The sequence below is a fragment of the Lithobates pipiens genome, unplaced genomic scaffold, assembly GCF_037356315.1.
Source record: "Lithobates pipiens isolate NorthernLeopardFrog02 unplaced genomic scaffold, aLitPip1_a1.2 Scaffold_23, whole genome shotgun sequence".
NCBI lineage: Eukaryota > Metazoa > Chordata > Amphibia > Anura > Ranidae > Lithobates > Lithobates pipiens.
This window is the reverse complement of record NW_027507785.1, coordinates 260,808,611-260,827,257: the sequence shown is the minus strand read 5'-3', so window position 1 is coordinate 260,827,257 and position 18,647 is coordinate 260,808,611. Positions and strand designations below refer to the sequence as shown.

The window sequence follows — 18,647 nt, the reverse complement described above, 5'->3', positions numbered from 1 at the left end:
TCTTCCTCCCCATCCTCGGGTAGAGTAACTGAGGGGATCGTGATTAAAAAGAACAAAATTGTCATGCCAGCGTTGGAGCTCCCGGGAAGCACGTCCTCTCTAGTACATCGCCAAGCCACGCCCTGGTTTTCCTGTTGTGTCAAATGCCACGCCAATCAAGATGAATACTGAAGTTTTCCAAAAGTGTTTTTTTTGTTTTGTTTTTTGGGTTAACAGAGATCCTGGCTCCTTTAAAGCAGATTAAACAGCACATTGTAATCTGCCCCTCTCTAAACTGTAAAAAAAATCCTGCCACTTCCTGTATCTCCCCCTCTGCACTTTGTCATCTGCAGCCCTGCTGTCTACTCTACTCTCTCCCTAGCCTCCCTTCCTGTCAGCTCCATGTTCTGTGTCTGTCTCTGCCCCCATACCCGGCACGATTAGAAGTAACCTAGTCACTGCCAGCCTCTCTATTATAGTTAGGCATAGCACACTGCATTAGTCTTTTATAAAAACGAGGCTTGTAAATATCGATTTAGCATGATCTTCAGGCTGGTCACAGGACTCTTGGCTGTTTTCCAGGGCTACTGCAGGAGGGGGGCTGAGAGGCCATGTGACGTCAGAGGGAGATCTCGACCCCTCCTGCAGTAGCCATGTATCGGAGCTGTACAGTGGCTGCGAGTCATGTGACTAGCCTGAAGATCGCTCTAAATCGGTATTTACAAGCCTCGTTTTTATAAAAGACTAATGCAATGTGCTATGCCTAACTACAATACAGGGGCTGGCAGTAATTTGTATATATGGGTTCACAGAAGTGATTCACAGTGCTAGTATTTCCTCCTACACATCTCCACAGAATACAGTAGAGGAGGACCAGTAGATCGACTCCTGGAAGTGTCGGTTTCTGAAGAGGACTTTGGGAGCCAACTTCTCTAGATTAGAACCTTTGAGTACAGTGCCTTGCAAAATTCACCCCCCTTGGCAGTTTTCATGTTTTGTTGCCTCACAACCTGGAATTAACATGGATTGTTTGAGGATTTGCATCATTTAATTTACAGAACATGCCCACAACTCTGAAGATGTTTTTTTTTTTTTTTTATTGTGAAGCAAACAGGACAAAATAACAGAAAAAGTCAATGTGCAGAACCATTCACCACCCCTAAAATCAATACTTTGTAGAGCCACCTTTTGTGGCTATCACAGCTCCAAGTCACTTTGGATAAGTCTCTATGAGATTGCCTCATTTTACCACTGGGATTTTTGCCCATTCCTCCTTGCAAAACTGCTCCAGCTCCTTCAAGTTGGATGGTTTGCGCTTGTAAACAGCAATCTAAGTCTGACCACAGATTTTCTATTGGATTGAGGTCTGGGCTTTGACCAGGCCATTCCAACACATTTACATGTTTCCCCTTAAACCCCTTAAGTATTGTTTTAGCAGTGTGTTTGCGGTCATTGTGCTGCTGGCAGGTGAACCTCAAAGCCTCAAATCACACAGAGTGGTACAGGTTTTGCTCAATAATATCCCTGTATTTAGCACCATCCATCTTTCCCTCAACTCTGACCAGTTTCCCAGTCCCGACTGCTGAAAAACATCCACACAGCATGCTGTCACCACCACGTTTCGCTGTGGGGATGGTGTTCTTTGGGTAATGTGACGTGTTGGGTTAATGCCACACATAGCGTTTTCTTTGATGCCCAAAAAGTTCAATTTTAGTCTCATCAGACCAGAGCCCCTTCCTCCATACATTTTGGTAGTCTCCTACATGCCTTTTCGCAAACTAAAAAAAAAAAAAAAAAACATGCCATTTTATTTATTTTTTGCTGAAAGTAATGGCTTTCTTCTGGCCACTCTGCCATAAAGCCCAACTCTGTGGAGCGTACGGCTTATTGCCGTCCTATGTACAGATACTCCAGTCTCTGCTGTGGAACTCTGCAGCTTCTCCAGGGTTACCTTCGGTTTCTGTGCTGCCTCTCTGATTAATGGCCTCCTTGAGTTTTGGTGTGCGGCCGTCTCTTGGCAGGTTTGCTGTTGTGCCATGTTCTTTCCATTTGGTTATGATTGATAATCCTTAGGAGCACCATCAAATCTAAGATTTGGATTTTTTTTTTTTTATAACCTAACCCTGACTTGCACTTCGCAACAACATTGTCCCTTACTTGTTTGGAGAGTTCCTTGATCTTCATGGCAGTGTTTGATTAGTGGTGCCTCTTGCAGCCTCTGGGGCCTTTCAAAAAGGTATGTATATGTAATGACAGATCATGTGACACTTAAATTGCACACAGGTGGACATTATTTCACAAATAAGGTGACTTCTGAAGGTAATTGGTTGCACCAGAGTTTTTTATGGGCTTCATAACAAAGGGGGTGAATACATACGCACATGCCAATTATCAGTTTTTTATTTCTGAAAAATAGTTTTATGTATGCATTTTTCTAATTTTACTTCACCAACTTAGACTATTGGGTTCTGATCCACCACATATTATTCAGATTAAAAAAACATTGAACTAAAGGTTGTAATGTAACAAAAGCCACGGGGGTGAATACTTTTGCAAGGCACTGTGTATGTATATATATATATATATATATATATAATATATATATATATATATATATTTTTTTTTTTTTCTCTCTGCAATAGGGTTGCACCGATACTAGTATTGGTGTTGGTGCCGATACCAAGCATTTGCATGAGTATCAGTACTTGTGCAAATGCTCTGATGCCTGATCTGACACCTGTTGTATCGGACCAGGCATCCTCGTATGTTGCGGGGGGGGGGGGGGGGGGCAGGCTAAACTATGATTACGATGCTTCAGTTTATGAATGGAGAGGAACAGCATTGAATGACCACACAATTACCAGTTAAAGCAGCGCAGTGCCAAATTGTAAAAAGTGCTCTGGTCATTGAGCAGCCAAATCTTCCGGGGCTGAAGTGGTTAAAGGTTAAATTGTAAAAATAATAAAACACTGACACCATCCACTCCCCCCCCCCCCCCCCAAAAAAAAGCATTGTAAACAAAAAATACCAAATAAAAATTGTAAAAAATAAAACTGTAAAAATAAATAAAAGAAAGAAAAAAAAATACTGACAGTCCACACCTCATCAGTACCACCTATCAGTGCTGCATATTCGTGCCACTGTCACACGACGTTAAAAAAAAAAAAAAAAAAGTATCGGTACTTGTACTCGGTCTTAAAAAAGTTGTATCGGTGCAACCCCTACATTGCATTTATACTTCATTTGCAATTTTTACTTACATACCAGAACCAATTTTAAATTATTGAAAACATTTGATCAGCATTAGATCCAAGAAACTAGGAATTTTAGAAGGTTTCCAAAGGCAGCTCCTATACTTCTCCAAACACAGGTTTCCATTAGTAGGACCATGCAGGTCAGACATGATCTGCGGGTTTCAGTAATGTATAAATTAGGCTTTTCCAGGTCTCCATTCTGGGGGCCTAAATTAATTATCTGGATGACCCAACCCACCATTCACAATTGAGGAAAATAAAATTATTTTGGCTTTGTGATGCAAGTACAGGCATATAAATGTGATTTTAAAAAGAAATGCTGAACTTCCAGTATTTTAGTATCAGTTTTATAGTCCATTTTATATACAAAAATTTCAGAAGAAAAATAAAAACATTTGAGCATTGACAAAGCATTCTACTATATCTCAGCATGCCTCATATGGCCAAACAGTCATAGCTGGGGACTAACTGGCTATTTAGTTTGATTACATGATACTTTGTGTCACTGGGAGTTGCTTTCAGGAGTGTAGCCATAAAGCAGCCCGTAGACAAGTCCGTTTTTTTTCATTCAACCAGTGGGTTGAACAAAAAAACACAAAAACTTAGCTCTCGTGTGGATGGGGGGATCCTCCCTGCTGAGCTATTGTATTCTGACAGCAGGGAGATTTCTCAACCACCAGAATACACTGATCAGCATTGTAGGCTATAGTCTGCCCGACAGGGTGGTTGATCGATAGATCGATTTCTGTAAAACCACAGTGCCCAGACATGGATCCCTGCTGGACTGGCCAATTGTGAGTCGTGTATGTCTACATTTTCTAGTAACTTCACGATAAATACACCATGACATGCTTCATAAGCTTATGTTCTACTGTTATACGGCTCTGAAGGAATCAACTTCTGAAACACGTTGGGTGATTCTGCCAACATTGAATAATGGTGTATTTATCATGAAGTTACCAGAAAATGTATAACATCACTCGTATGTATATCGTATGTTCTGTTGGTAATACAACATGTCAGCCATAATCTGTTTTTAATTAATATTGTTGAATAAAATTTGTATTGAAATTTTAGCTAAAAACGTTTGGTCCATATACATTAATATTTATGGATTAAAGATTATATCGTTTTTTGGGGCCTTTAAAGTCCAGGGGGTGCTTTCTTTTTTGTTTCACTTGGGATGATGGCCTAATCCAACCTTCAACCATTTCTATTGTAACATTGGAGAGTAAAGAGTCTGTGTATAACTCTGTGTATATCTTTCTGCTCCCCGAGAACATGTGTGGCCAGAGGGAGAAGATGGCGATCTATTCTCACACCTTTCTGGAAACCCTGTGTAAATGTAAGGAACAGTGGAGGTAGACTGATCTCCAGTTACTGTCATTGCCTGCATATTGCATGCCTCTGTTGGACCAGCTATACTGCTTTTCTGCCTAAAGCTGTTAACCCCTGCAGCACCAGAACTTCAGAGACAGGAAGAGGACGAGGCATCCCCGCAGTGAGGATTTCTATAGGATCCATTTGTCTGCACAACGCAAGTCATCTTACATTCCAGTAAGCGATGTGACTAAATCTGTAGGGACTTCAGCTTTAAAGCCACAAGTGCTTTTTTCACTTCTGCTTTTTCTTTATTCCAGCTTTACAATAATTTAGATGTTGGATTGAAGGTTTAATATAAAACTTTTAATTCCTAGGTTTTTTTTTTAATAGATGTTGATCGGACTAAAAAGAGACAACGGAGGAGGAAAGTGTAATATGGGTCCAAATGAGGGACAGTTAGGAGCTACATTTCCATTTGATGTGGCCCACTATATACCATCCCTAGATTTTATTGCTGGTAACCCCAATTCCTTCTAGAAGTTCCCAGGTATTCAAATGACTTGGCAGTGAATACTGGGCTTACCTCTACAAATGCTCCAGCACTACAAGTGTTCTGCTGCAATTCAAAACTACAATAACTTCAAATGCAAATAAAGGAAATGTATCGTAATGTAATATAGGGTATAAATAAAAGCCCAGCACAGCTGCACTGTGTGATGTGCATTGGAAAAGTAGTTAGCAGCTTCTGTTAAGAGTTCCCCCTCTAGTGGTCAGAGATAAAGTTGCATGTAATGCCTGTCCCTTACTAGATCCAAGAATTACTCTTCTTTTGGGAAACGCTGGTACATTTAAAGATATGTTGGACAAATGTCACATTGTGGTGCTGAAATTAAAATCCCTGAGCAAATCATAATTATGTCCATTGTGTCATTTAGAGATTTCATCCAGTTTCCAGCTACTCTTAATGTTAATCACTGTTCTCATCACTAACTGTATTCATGTAGAGTACAAAGGGGGGATCCAAGGCTGCGTATACAGTAACAAGGGTTTTCATAGTAAGTCAAGATAAAATCTTGAATTACTCTGCAGTTCTAGTATTTATTGGATATGGCAAAAATAAAGAGTGTAAAACTGTACATATTAAAATAAAAGTTTAAACATACCAGGTTCTCTCTGCTGTTACAATGCATTCCTTTAGCTGGACATATAGCATTCCCTACCATGATCTGTTGTTAATATTACCTTACCTGCAGATTGCCAGGACCTTCTCTGTTACATCACCATCTGGAATTCATGATGGGAGTCTTGGCGTTTGGATATGTGATGCCCCCAGATGTGCCCATCAAACCATTCCTCATAGATACAGCTCCATCCTGGCATCTGCTGTGCAGCCTCTGGCTTAATGCAGCTTTTAATATAACTGATTGATTTCATAATCCCAATAAACGAGAGGGGGTTGGATTATAACAATGTACAGATCATCCCAGCGAGGAAATGAGATGAAACAGAAATCCAGGACTACCTGAAATGTTGGAGGGTAATACCAAATTCAAAAAGCCATTTAAGAAGGCAGGGTAAATGCATTTGAACAAACCACATTTTTTCAATAGAATCGTTCAGTAAAACATAAATATGATCATTCACATTTTATAAACTTTAACAGATTTGGACATATTATCTCAGTGAGTTATGCAGATGTCAGTTACTGTACTAACCCCACTCTCATCCTTTCTAAACTAATGCAATATTGGTTATCTAGAAGGATATACACGCCTCCTGCATGTAGACTTATCTGTCAAATGTCTCCCCTGTCTGCTATGAGACCCGAAAAACTGCAGATTTTGTGGGTGGATCTGTTTTCCAGGGCTCAGTGGGTGGAGTTGTGATGTCAGTAGACTCCCCGCCCACCTCTACACTCCCCTTATCAACATGCATTTTCTCCTGTGTATTTCTTACACTGAACTTCTGCTATGATCACTAACATTCAGTCAAAACCCAGAAAAGTCCCCACATGACTTCAGCATGCCAAATCATGCTGAGGTGTGGAACAGCCAATCCTTGCAAAGCAGCAGAAGAAGAAAGGAGTGGGAGGGAATTAAAAAATAATGCATGTCTCTTAGGGGGGTGCACTAGATATGCAAATCACCTGTCACTCACAGCATGGGGGAGGATTTGACAAAGTTTTTCTCTGTCAAGATTTATCTCACTGAACAATAAAAGAGGATTGCTCAGAGCTGGATTAACTCTTTGTGGCAAGACTGGGCTCAAATGATAGGAAATCGTACACTCATATATAAAATAATAATAAAAAATAAATAAAAATCGGGTTTACATACATTTTTAAGTTAAAAGTCACCTCAACTGAAAAAGCGAAGATTTGCTATTTTATAGGAAATATCTAAAATGTTGATTGTGAAGTAGGTGCTTTACATTTTTTCTTTTGACTCCAGAAAACAGCATTGCACTTCCTGTGCCTTGAGGTTAACCGCTTAAGGACCGCCTCTGTACCTGTATGTTGCTCTTTAAGTGCCCAGCTGTGGGTCGTGAGCGTGCCGCCGCGCTCCCGACCCGGTCCTGAGCTCCGCCGCTGGTGTCCCGCGATCGGGTCACAGAGCTGAAGAACGAAGAGAGGTCTGTGTAAACAAAGCTCTCCTCGTGCTTCCTATTGAGCCTGTCACTGATCCCCTGTTCCCTGTTATATGCCCCCCTACAGTTAAAAAAAAAAAAAAAAAAAAAAAAAAACACACACACACTTAACCCCTCCCCGCCCCCTAGTGGTCATCTCCTTCACTGCCAGTGTAATTTACACAGGAACCAGTGCATTTAAATAGCAATGATTGCTTTATAAAGGACAATGGTCCCAAAAATGTGTCAAAAATGTCCGATGTGTCCACCATAATGTAGCAGTCACAGTAAAAATTGCTGATCGCCGCCATTACTAGTAAAAAAAAAAAATTATAAAAATGCTATAAAACTATCCCCTATTTTGTAAACGCTATAACTTTTGGGCAAACCAATCAATAATCGCTAATTGCGATTTTTTTACCAAAAATATGTAGAAGAATACGTATTGGCCTAAACTGAGGAAAATTTTTATTTTTTTTATATATATTTTTGGGGGATATTTATTATAGCAAAAAGTAAAAAATAATGCATTTTTTTCAAAATTGTCACTCTATTTTTGTTTATAGCGCAAAAAATAAAAACCGCAGAGGTATTCAAATACCACCAAAAGAAAGCTCTATTTGTGGGAAAAAAAAGGACACAAATTTTGTTTGGGAGCCACGTCACACGACCGCGCAATTGTCAGTTAAAGCGACACAGTGACGGATCGCAAAAAGGGGCCTGGTCCTTTGGCTGCAAATTGGTCTGGGGCTTAAGTGGATAAATTGTATATCTGCAGTGTGAGATCATCTAAAGCCTGCTGATTTTTAACTGTTCTCATAAGATTTGGATAAGTCACCGGTATGCTGGTCACTGTTCTTTGTGCTGGAGAGAAAGCTCTACCCGAGAACCTACAGTACAAGGATCTCTCTGCTTTATCCATCATATGGATCTGTACTGGGATCTCCAGAATTCCTAAGACCTCCACTACCACCAGGATTTCCAGAGTTCCAAGTAATAATGCTGGGCATGTCCTTTGACTAGAATGGTATTTAAGCTCCTGCCTTTAAAGTGGCTGGTGCTGTGTCTTTTTGCCAGCTACGTGAGAGCTAAAGATCTATGTTACTAGATCTATGATCTATGTTACTTACCTGCCAGTTGCATGTTTGTTGCTGACCCAGAATGACCCGACCACTCTCTTGTCTGCCTGTCTGGATCTGATTGTACTTTTGCCTGCCATGACTTCCTACCTGGATACGACTATTCTCTCGCATTCAATTCTTGGTGTTTACACATTTTTTTTTTTTTTAAAGTTGAAAACAATCACTGAGTTAAAAAAGGAAGCTCTCCTGGTGTCAGTATTTTGTTATCCCACCTTTTCTTATAATTCTTTTTATTATCCATTTCAAGAAAAGTACAAGGAAAACGCCCACACAGGGGCTAAATTGGCAGAGCATTGGCAGCTGCCAATATAGTGCAGGTTATAAAAAAACATCCAGAAAAAGAAAACGAATCACATTTTGCTTTAATTACAGCCTGTTGGGTTATGTCCCTACTAACTTTGCACATCTAGACTTTGCAATATTTCTCCCCTCTTTGCAGAACTGCTCAAGTTAAGTTAAAATTTGATGATGACCATTTGTGGACTGCAGTCTTCAAGTCATTCCACAGATTTTCAATGGGGTTTAAAGTCTGGGCTTTGACTAAGCCATGAAAGGACATTCGCCTTTTTTTCTTTCAATCACTGTGTGGCAATTTTTGCTGTGTGCTTTGGGTCATTGTCATGTTGGAAGGTAAACCTTCTTCCCATTGACAACTTTCTAGAAGAGGATAGCAGATTTTCCTGAAGAATTTGACAGTATTTAACCCCATCCATTTTCCGTCTATCCTGATAAGTGCTCCAGTCCCTGCTGCAGAGAAACACCCCCATAACAGAATATTACCAACTCCATGCTTACTGTAGTAATGGTGAGCTGTACCGGAGTTCCGCCAGACGTTTCATTTGGTGTTGAGGCCAAATAATAAAATTTTAGCCTCATCTGACCTCAACACCTTTTTTCTATGTAGCCTCAGAATCTTCAAGGTGCATTCTGGCAAAGCTCAGTGGTAACTGCCTGCATGTGGCCTTTCTTGAGGAGTGGCTTTTTTTCTTCCAACCCTCCCATACAAGCCACATCTGTAGAGAATTTGTGATATTGATGTCACATGCCCACAATGATCACTTTGTCATAAATTTCTGCAACTGCTTCAGAGTTTATGTAGGCCTCTTGGTAGCTGTTCTGACCAGTTTCCTCCTGGTTCTTTCATCCAGTTTGGAGTGACATCCCGATCAAGGGAGGGTCTGTGTTGTACCAATTACCTTCCATTTCTTAGTAATAGACTTAATTGTGCTTCTTTTTTTTTTAAATAAAATTTTTTTATTGCTTTTTACTATAAATGACAAGCAATCAAGAAACAAAAACAGTAAGTATACAAGAGACACTTAATAACGATACATGGTTCGTAGTCTAATTGTGCTTCTAGGCATAGATAAAGCCTTTGAATTTTTTTGTGTGTCCATCCCTTGACTTGTGCCTGTCCACAAATTTATCCCGGAGATCTTTTGACAGTGCCTTGCCACGCTTGTTGATTGTTTGCTTGAACTGCCCTACCATGGACTGAAATGCTCCAGGAAAGCTTTTCTCATGCTAAGCTAATCTAAATAACCACAGCTGATCACAGTTGAAATGTAATTTATAGGACTGAAATATCACAATGAAATGTCTATTCCATAAATGCTTTTAAATATATAAGTACATGCTTCAAACAAGCTTCTGCTTATTAGCCTTAAACTTATACTCAATAGATAATGTGCACAACCCACTCCTCCCTTATCATGGAACAGCAAGAGTTAACGAAAAAAGACTGCACCTGCTTCTACACCCAAGAGATGACATCAATGTCAAGAAGCAAGATACCTTATATGGCTATAATAGAATGCTACTCCCCTATATGGACAAAGACCCAGCTTAAAATCTATGTACTGTCATGTACCATCATAAGATGTATACATTTTTGTGGTTATTTTGTAGTTTGCCTAAGCCTGGATAAGGAACTACTTATTTTACACTGAACTGGTGTCAGCGTATTAATTCACAGCGTGCATGCTTTATATTCAATCTGATCAGGGGTAGATATAATATCAGACTTTTTTCTGATCCAAAACAATTTGGTGCTCAAACGTAGGGCTATGAGCTCTGCACCGGAGGATAGCTGATCGAGAAGGGACCGGGACAAGCCAATACGGAGACTGATCACCTCTAAAAACGGTAAGACACTTTTGATATCTTGTATATCTAGTCTACTGTTTATCCTCTACCCGTGATTGGCTAATCTCTGTCTATATCAGCTCTCCACAGTCAGCAAAGAGACAGGTATATATCTTGCCCATAGCCTTTGAACCTGTACTAATTATATCTACTGCCTGTTTTGTTGATCGATCTTGTGTTTTGTGGCAGCTGTTGGGAATGAGGGATTGATTATGTAGTCACGGTTGAATTAGTTGACATGGTTTAACTACTTAAGGACCGCCTCCTGTATATATACGCAGGTACTTTGAAGAGGGATATCTTGGTAACAGCAGCAGCTGCTGCTGCCACAACAGAGATATCCCTCTTTAGAGGAGGTGGTCCTGTTTACAATAATGGTGGTCTCCGTGCGGGTTCGCCGCGAGATCACCGTTATCACTGGCGGGAGAGGTGCCGCCACCCCCCCTCCCACGCCCTCCGCCGCTTACCGGAGCAGTCAGTAGCGGCGGAGGCGATCGGGTCCTTCATGTTGCTGGGTATGGAGACGAGTGAGGCTAAGATGGCCCCCACTCGTCTCTATACCATAGGAGGGCGGAAGCGACGTCAAAACGTCACTTCCGCCCGTACCTCTTAAAGAAACATTTTTTCAATGTAATTTTTTTCAAATTACATTTCTTTTTTGTTTTTTTATTGCATTTAAGTCCAAATATGAGATCTGAGGACTTTTTGACCCCAGATCTCATATTTAAGAGGACCTGTCATGCTTTTTAAAAGTGATCTTTTTTTTTAAACAGTGTAAAAATAACTAAAATCAATTTTTTTTTTTTTTTAAAACACCCCCGTCCCGACGAGCTCGCGCGCAGAAGCGAACGCATATGTGAGTAGCGCCCGCATATGAAAACGGTAGTCAAACCACACATGTGAGGTATCACCACGATCGGTAGAGCGAGAACATTAATTCTAGCCATAGACCTCCTCTGTAACTCAAAACATGCAACCTGTAGAATTTTTAAAATGTCGCTTATGGAGATTTTTGAGGGTAAAAGTTTGACGCCATTCCACGAGTGGGCACAATTTTGAAGCATGACATGTTGGGTATCAGTTTACTCGGCGTAAAAATATCTTTCACGATTTAAAAAAAATTGGGCTAATTTTACTGTTGACTTATTTTTTAATCAAAAAAGTGCGCTTGTAAGACCGCTGTGCAGATACGGTGTGATAAAAAGTATTGCAATGACATTTTATTCTCTAGGGTGTTAGAAAAAAAAACAATATATAATGTTTGGGGGTTCTAAGTAATTTTCTAGCAAAAAAAACTGTTTTAAACATGTAAACACTGAGTCTTAAAAAGAGGCTTGGTCCTTAAGTGGTTAAACTTCTCCTGGGGGAATAATTGTGCGATAAAGCACGGGTAACCAAGAGGGGGTGTCAGGAATACGCCCAGTAGTGGCGTGGGGATCCCGTGAGATCTGAAAAATCCTGTATTTCTCTAAGGTTGTCACACATCTTGTTGCTAGTTGTTGGTCACATCTTGTTGTTGGTGGTAATGTCATGTCCTAAGTGTGTTTGTGGTCTGCTGTTTGGGATACATAGCAGTACTGAGTCACTTGGTTATAAACCCTTATTCCCGGAGACCACACATGTGTTGGTGTTCAGATTAAATGTGCATTACTCAGTTAAAATTGTTGCTCACAAATCATTGAAAATCATAGAAGCTGAAACTAGGATAGCAGGACAAGGAGCCGAAAGGGGCCCCTTGCAATCTGAACAACCAGAAGGGCTTGAAGAGGTGGAAAAGGAAAGGGTGAGAAATTTGGGTTTTGAGCTGGGACATGTAAAAGCTTTGAGCTGGGAGTTGTAAATTAAAGTGGTGATTTGAATATTAACTACTGTACTCCTTATTTGTCTGTTAAATGCCTTGTTGAGAGTAATAAGTGGTCACTCTCTAGCTCTCTCTCTCTCCTCTCTCACACTTTCTATTGGTCTTGTCCTCGTTAACTTGAGACTGATATCTTTTGAGCCGATACAAGGTGACTGATAGAAGAATTGTAGGACCCTTGAGTCCAGGACAGCCTCGTGACCCATCTGAAAATCCTGAGCAGACACAAATATCTCAGTCATCAAGACAGAATGCAAGGTAGGCGTTACATATTGGAAAGCGGTCCCAACGAGGACAGGTGGCAGTCAGAAGTTTTTCGGACCCCTTGAGTCCAACACAGCTTCATAAAACCGCCATACAAATCCTGAGCCCGGACACAAACTCTTCAATAGCTAACGATGGGGCAAAAGTTAGTGAGGCCCAAAGAGGGCAGTTTGGCTTGTGACTTGGCATTAGAACGGGAAGGAGAGGGTGCTGTAAAAAAAAAAAAAAGGAAAGAAATTGGTTGATCTGCATTTGGGTGGAAGGCTACAGGTAGATGAATGGGGTAATATTTTGAAATGTAAAAAAGGTCTGTTGTCAGATCATGGGCTGCTGCAAGCAGCAGACGCTTGGTTTAAAGTTGCAAAAGATATCAATGAAGAAGGGTTTACAGAACATGAAATTAATCAAAATAATCAAAATGGTCATATTGTATGTGTGTATAGAAAGCCAGAAAAGAGGAAGCTAAGTAGTCAGCCACCACCCTATAACAGCATCTGGTCCCCAGGAAATAGACACTGCCCTTCGTCTACGGCTCCTCTGTTCTATGTGACACCTCCCCCGCAGTGCTATGTCCCCCGGGACATATTACAATCAATGTAGCATTTCAATTTATGTATAGGGTGTCTTGATTATTTCAGCCAGAGTCTGACTTTAAGGACTGTTTTTATTGTAGTTGCCTATCCTTGCATTATTCAAGTTAAAAGTGCTTCTTTGCTATTAACAGCAAATGTGCTATATTTGTGCAAATTATTTTAATTGCGAAGCTGTATAAACAATAATTGGGGATTTTAAAATGTTGATTTTTAACCAGATACAAGTTTTAAAAGTATTATAAATAATGAGGAAGTTATATATATTCTGGGCGTTATGCCAGATGAATTGTTCTTAGTAAAAAAGAGGAAGAGATTTAGAGCCGGGTCACACAAGGGCGACACGACTTCCAGGACGACTTTGTGAGGCAACTTGAACACGACTTAGACACGACCTGGGGCGACTTACAACACAACTTTAAGTTGCCCTGGGCCAGGCGACTTTTGCCGTGGTCAATCAGAGAATGAGCTCTGAAGGGGGAACTCCACGCCAAATTTATGAAAAAAAATTGGCGTGGGTTCCTCCTCCGAGAGCATACCAGGCCCTTAGGTCTGGAATGGATTCTAAGGGGAACCCCCTACGCCGAAAAAGAGGAGTGGGATCCCCCCCAAGATCCATACCAGACCCTTATCCGAGCACGCTACCCGGCCAGCCAGGAAAGGGGGTGGGGACGAGCGAGTGCCCCCCCCGAGCCGTACCAGGCCACGTGCCCTCAACATGGGGGGTGCCTTAGGGAAGGGGGGCCGCGAGGCCCCCCACCCCAAAGCACCTTGTCCCCATGTTGATGAGGACAAGGGCCTCTTCCCGACAACCCTGGCCGTTGGTTGTCGGGGTTTGCGGGTAGGGGGCTTATCGGAATTCGGGAGCCCCCTTTAATAAGGGGGCCCCCGGATACCGGCCCCCCACCCTATGTGAACAATGTACCCCTACCCATTCACCTGTGAAAAAAGATGTTAAAAAAAACAACACAGGGTTAAAATAGTTTATTGCACAGCTCCGGGGGTCTTCCGTCTTCGGGGGTCTTCTCGCTGGACTCCTCCGCTATCTTCTGCTAGCTCTTTTACCAGCGGAGGAGCCCGGCTTTCTTCTTCGTCACCGCCCTCTTCTTCCGACTTCGGGGGTCTTGTCCCCCTCTTCGGTTCTTCTTGCCGGGCCACCGCTTCTTCTTCCAGCTCTTTTACTAGCGGTGGCCCAGTCTTCTGTCACTAAGTCCTAAGGCACCCCCCATGTTGAGGGCACGCGGCCTGGTACGGCTCAGGAGGGGGCGCTCGCTCGCCCCCACCCCCTTTCCTGGCCGGCAGGGTAGCGTGCTCGGATAAGGGTCTGGTATGGATCTGGGGGGGACCCCACGCCGCTTTTTCGGCATAGGGGGTTCCCCTTAGAATCCATACCAGACCTAAGGGCCTGGTATGCTCTCGGAGGGGGAACCCACGCCAAATTTTTTTCATAAATTTGGCGTGGAGTTCCCTCTTGAGAGCTGATAATTCTGTCAGAGTCGCCTCCGTATAGACGGAGATCCGACTTGGAGGCAACCTCCATTGAAATCAATGGGTACCAGTCACCTACAAGTCGGATTGAAGTAGTACAGGAACCTCTTCTGAAGTCGGAGCGACTTTAGTAGCGTGCATTAAGACGGCTCTCATTCACTTACATTGATTTTTAAATGTTGTCCGACGTGAGGCGACTAGGGGCGACCTGAAGTCAGATCTGAGTCGCCCCTGTGTGAACCGGCTCTAAAGGTTGCTAATAATTCTATGCACTAGAACCACACAAGTGTTTGGTGATTTAGGCCCCATTCACATCTGAGCGTTTTGTAGCTTGGAAAAAAAAAAAGAAAAAATTATTCTTTATGAAGATGGTTCACATCTCCACTCCAAAACGCCTGAAGCCAATATGTGTACAAGAGGTCACACCAGAAAAAGGCGAATCTGTTGAGAAATATCACAACAGAAGAACACAAATATTTACGGATTTGGATTTTAGTGTATTGAACAAGGAGGCACAGACACATGCTAGCTGCCGCATTTGTCTCAGGTCTTAAAGAATCAATTCGAAAGGGTCTGATCCTATCACGCCCAGAGTATAGAGCAATGGATCTTGAGACGTTGTTAGTAGTAGCAAAGGGCCTATAATCTGCACAGAGTAGTAAAAAGGTAGCTTCATAATGGCCTCTAACACATCATATCTGCCCCAACCTCGCCTACCCCCCTGCCCTTCTCCAGATCACATGGACCTTCTCCGCTAGGATTCAGGTCACCTGCCCGCTACACCTGGACTGTTATGCCACAAGGTGTCCATAACTCCCCCTCCCAATTTGCCAAGGCAATGGCCCCCCAGACATTGTACTCAGTATGTAGATGACCTCCTGCTTTGTGCAGATACCCTCCAATGTGGTGACACCTCAATCTTCTCTGAAATCCTCCTCTACTACTTGGCTGAGCAGGGATGCAAGGCCTCGAAGCAAAAGACCCAGTGGTGCAGAGAGAAGGTGATTTTCCTAGGCCACAGCATCTCCCAAGGCACCCGACAACTCACTGAAGAAAGAGTTGCTGCAATCAAGGCCATTCCTTTGCCTCAAGGTCAAAAGCCCCTTCACGCCTTTCTAGGATTAATCTCCTACTGCCGTTCTTTGATCCCAGGAGCAACCTCTCTATGATGCCCTGAAATACAATCCCTTCTCACTTTCCCTAGAAGCTGTGGACAATTTTGAAGTTCTGAAGGAGATTCTGTTCACAGCCCCTGAATTGGGCCTCCCGGACTATGAAAAGACTTTCAAACTGTTTGTCTCAAAGAGACAAGGGCATGCCACAGGAGTGTTTGCTCAGGCCCATGGCAACAGGCTCAGACCCATTGGGTATCACTCCTATCAACTGGACTTAATGGCCTGGGGGGGACCCTCCTGCCTCAGAGCCATCTTCGCAGCCCAAGCCCTTTTGGACAAGACTGCTGACCTTGTGCTGGGCCACCCTCTAATCCTCCTTGCCCCTCATGACATAACGGCCACACTAAACCAAGTACAACCTAAACACCTGTCTTCACAGAGACACCTCAGACTCCAATGTGCCTTACTTCTCCGTGTGAACATCACCATCCTCCGATGCAATATCCTTAACCTATCCACTCTGCTTCCTCTTCTTGAGGGGGGGGACCTCTTTGGAGAATGCCCCTCACCTCACCATTCAAGACTGCATTGAAGTGATGAAGATGAAAACATCACACCTGCCGACAGTCAGTGAAACAGCCCTTGAGAATCCTGACGACAATTTTTGTGGATGCAGTCACTACCGACGATACAGTTCTTCAGGCTTCAGCATTACCTTCCTCCATGTCTGCCCAGGAAGCAGAACTCCAGGCCCTAACTATGGCATGTAAATTGACAGAAGGAAAGCCAGAGAAACACCTGTGAAACACAGTACAGCCATCAAGGACTTAATGAATGCCTTACTCCTCCCTTCACAAGTGGCTATATTTAAGGTGAAGGCACACGGAAAATTGGTATCTCAAGAAGCACGGGGCAATCACCTAGCAGATACTGCTGCGAAACACACTGCAAATGGAACGTGGGAAATGGCCAGCAGAGTGAATGCGCCCATCCTGGATGATCCGATAGATAACCCTGAAAAGACTGGGCAAACCACCATGATTCTACAAAACCCTCCTGCGGACAGGACTCACCTCAAGGAGCAACAGGAGGCAGCTAAAAAAGAAGAGAAAGAAGTGTGGATCAAAAAAAGGAGCCACAAAAGTTGAAGGAATCATGGAATTAAACAAGAGACCGTGTCTGCCACAATCAATGTTTCCTGCAGAGGTACAGTGGGCCCACGGTGCCTCCCATCAGTCTAGGTCTATCCAGTCACCAACATGACAGCAAAGACCACAGCTAAATGACTTCTAACAAAAATAGTGTACAGATATGGTGTACCAGAGCTCATAGAAAGCGATCAGAGGCCGGCTTTCACGGCCTCAGTGACAAAGGAAATATGGGCAGCTTTAGGGGTCACACTAGCTTTCCACACCCCATATCATTCTCAGAGCAGTGGGAAGGTGGAGAGGTTGTATGGCACAATAAACTCTAGAATGCTAAAAATGTCTCAGGAAATGGGAATGAGTTGGCCAGGTAGCCTACCCATTGCCTTATTCAGTGTTAGGTACACTTCAAAGGGAAACCATTGTCTGTCACCCTATGAGATATTGTTTGGTTCAGCCCCCAGACTGGGTTGATACTTCCCACAGAAATTACAGCTCCAATCTGATGTATTGACTGATTATGTGACTGCTTTATCTCGAGAATAAACCTGTATTAATCCAAGTGTTTTATTCCATTCCAGATCCTGAGCTAGATACAGGAACACACAAGCTGGTCCCCGGTGATTGGGAAAACATACTCTTGAACCCAGATAGGATGGTCCTTTCCTGGTTCTCCTAACTGCCACATCAGTCAAGGTGGCTGGGAAAAAAACATGTAGATACACGCCTCCCACTACAAGAAAGTCCATGTACATGAGGAAGAGGCCGAGGGGACCAAATGATTCTGTAGATCCCTTTCACTGTAATCATTGCTCAGGCACAAGAGCTAGCCATCGAACAAAAAGATGGTATAACACAATGTTAATATAACTCATCCAATACACATGTTGCCACTTTTATATCCTCTTATGAGCAGATAATTCCTGGTACTATGTACATGATCCAGACCTGGGATGAAACAATAAGACCCATGACTGTGTATGTATGTGTTACTGATTCCTATTGGGATAACAACTGTGATTCCTGGGGAGCAGTGGGTTTGAACACTGGGGGTACAAACCTGAAAACGCCCAAAATAGAAAAGACAAAAACGGCAAGTCACTCTTAGATAGAATGACAATGAACAAGCACACATATCCGTATTATACCAAAGAGTTCAGGCTGACCATAGAATCCTAGCTCAGGAGACAGCGGGGACCTATGTTCTGGGCCTATGGTGGGGGAATGTGTAACCCAGTTTTAGAAAACCTTTCCAACAACAGAGATATGTTCAACAAACCAGAGTGGAGAGTTCCCCAATCCACATCTAGCTCAAACCCCGAGGCCCAGACATTAAAGGACATGGTGGCCATAGCAGACCCTACCTTTGAGGATACTATGGCTGCAGAAACCCAGATCACAGATATCAACTTGTGGCTAGAGTGGATGAGGTACAGTGCAGGGAAACATTTAGACCACATTTAGGAACAGTTCCCCTGAACATATTCCTCACAACCACTCCCTGTGTGAACATTGGAAGAAGGAATATCCCATAGTCCCCAAGACCCCCAAACTAGGATAGGGTATCACCATATATCCTGGCAATTACACATTCTATGGACGGTATCGAGTGGGGAGACCCCTTGGGAATTTCACCAAGGGTTACTGTGGATCTTATAGTGAGGCGCCTGCAGATCTGGTGCAAAATCAAGTCCAGTCTTTGGGAGATGTGTACTGGAT

The 18,647-nt window shown here is 42.7% G+C and overlaps 1 protein-coding gene across 1 annotated transcript in view; it reads right to left on the bottom strand.

Annotated features, from left to right (window-relative positions):
* Positions 1–18,647, bottom strand: part of KIAA1614 (KIAA1614 ortholog) — a 137,721-nt gene that overhangs the window by 108,176 nt on the left and 10,898 nt on the right. Inside the window, exon 2 of the mRNA XM_077453101.1 lies at positions 5,804–6,078. The gene's annotated coding sequence lies outside the window, so the exon portion shown is untranslated. The remainder of the gene's footprint in view (positions 1–5,803; positions 6,079–18,647) is intronic.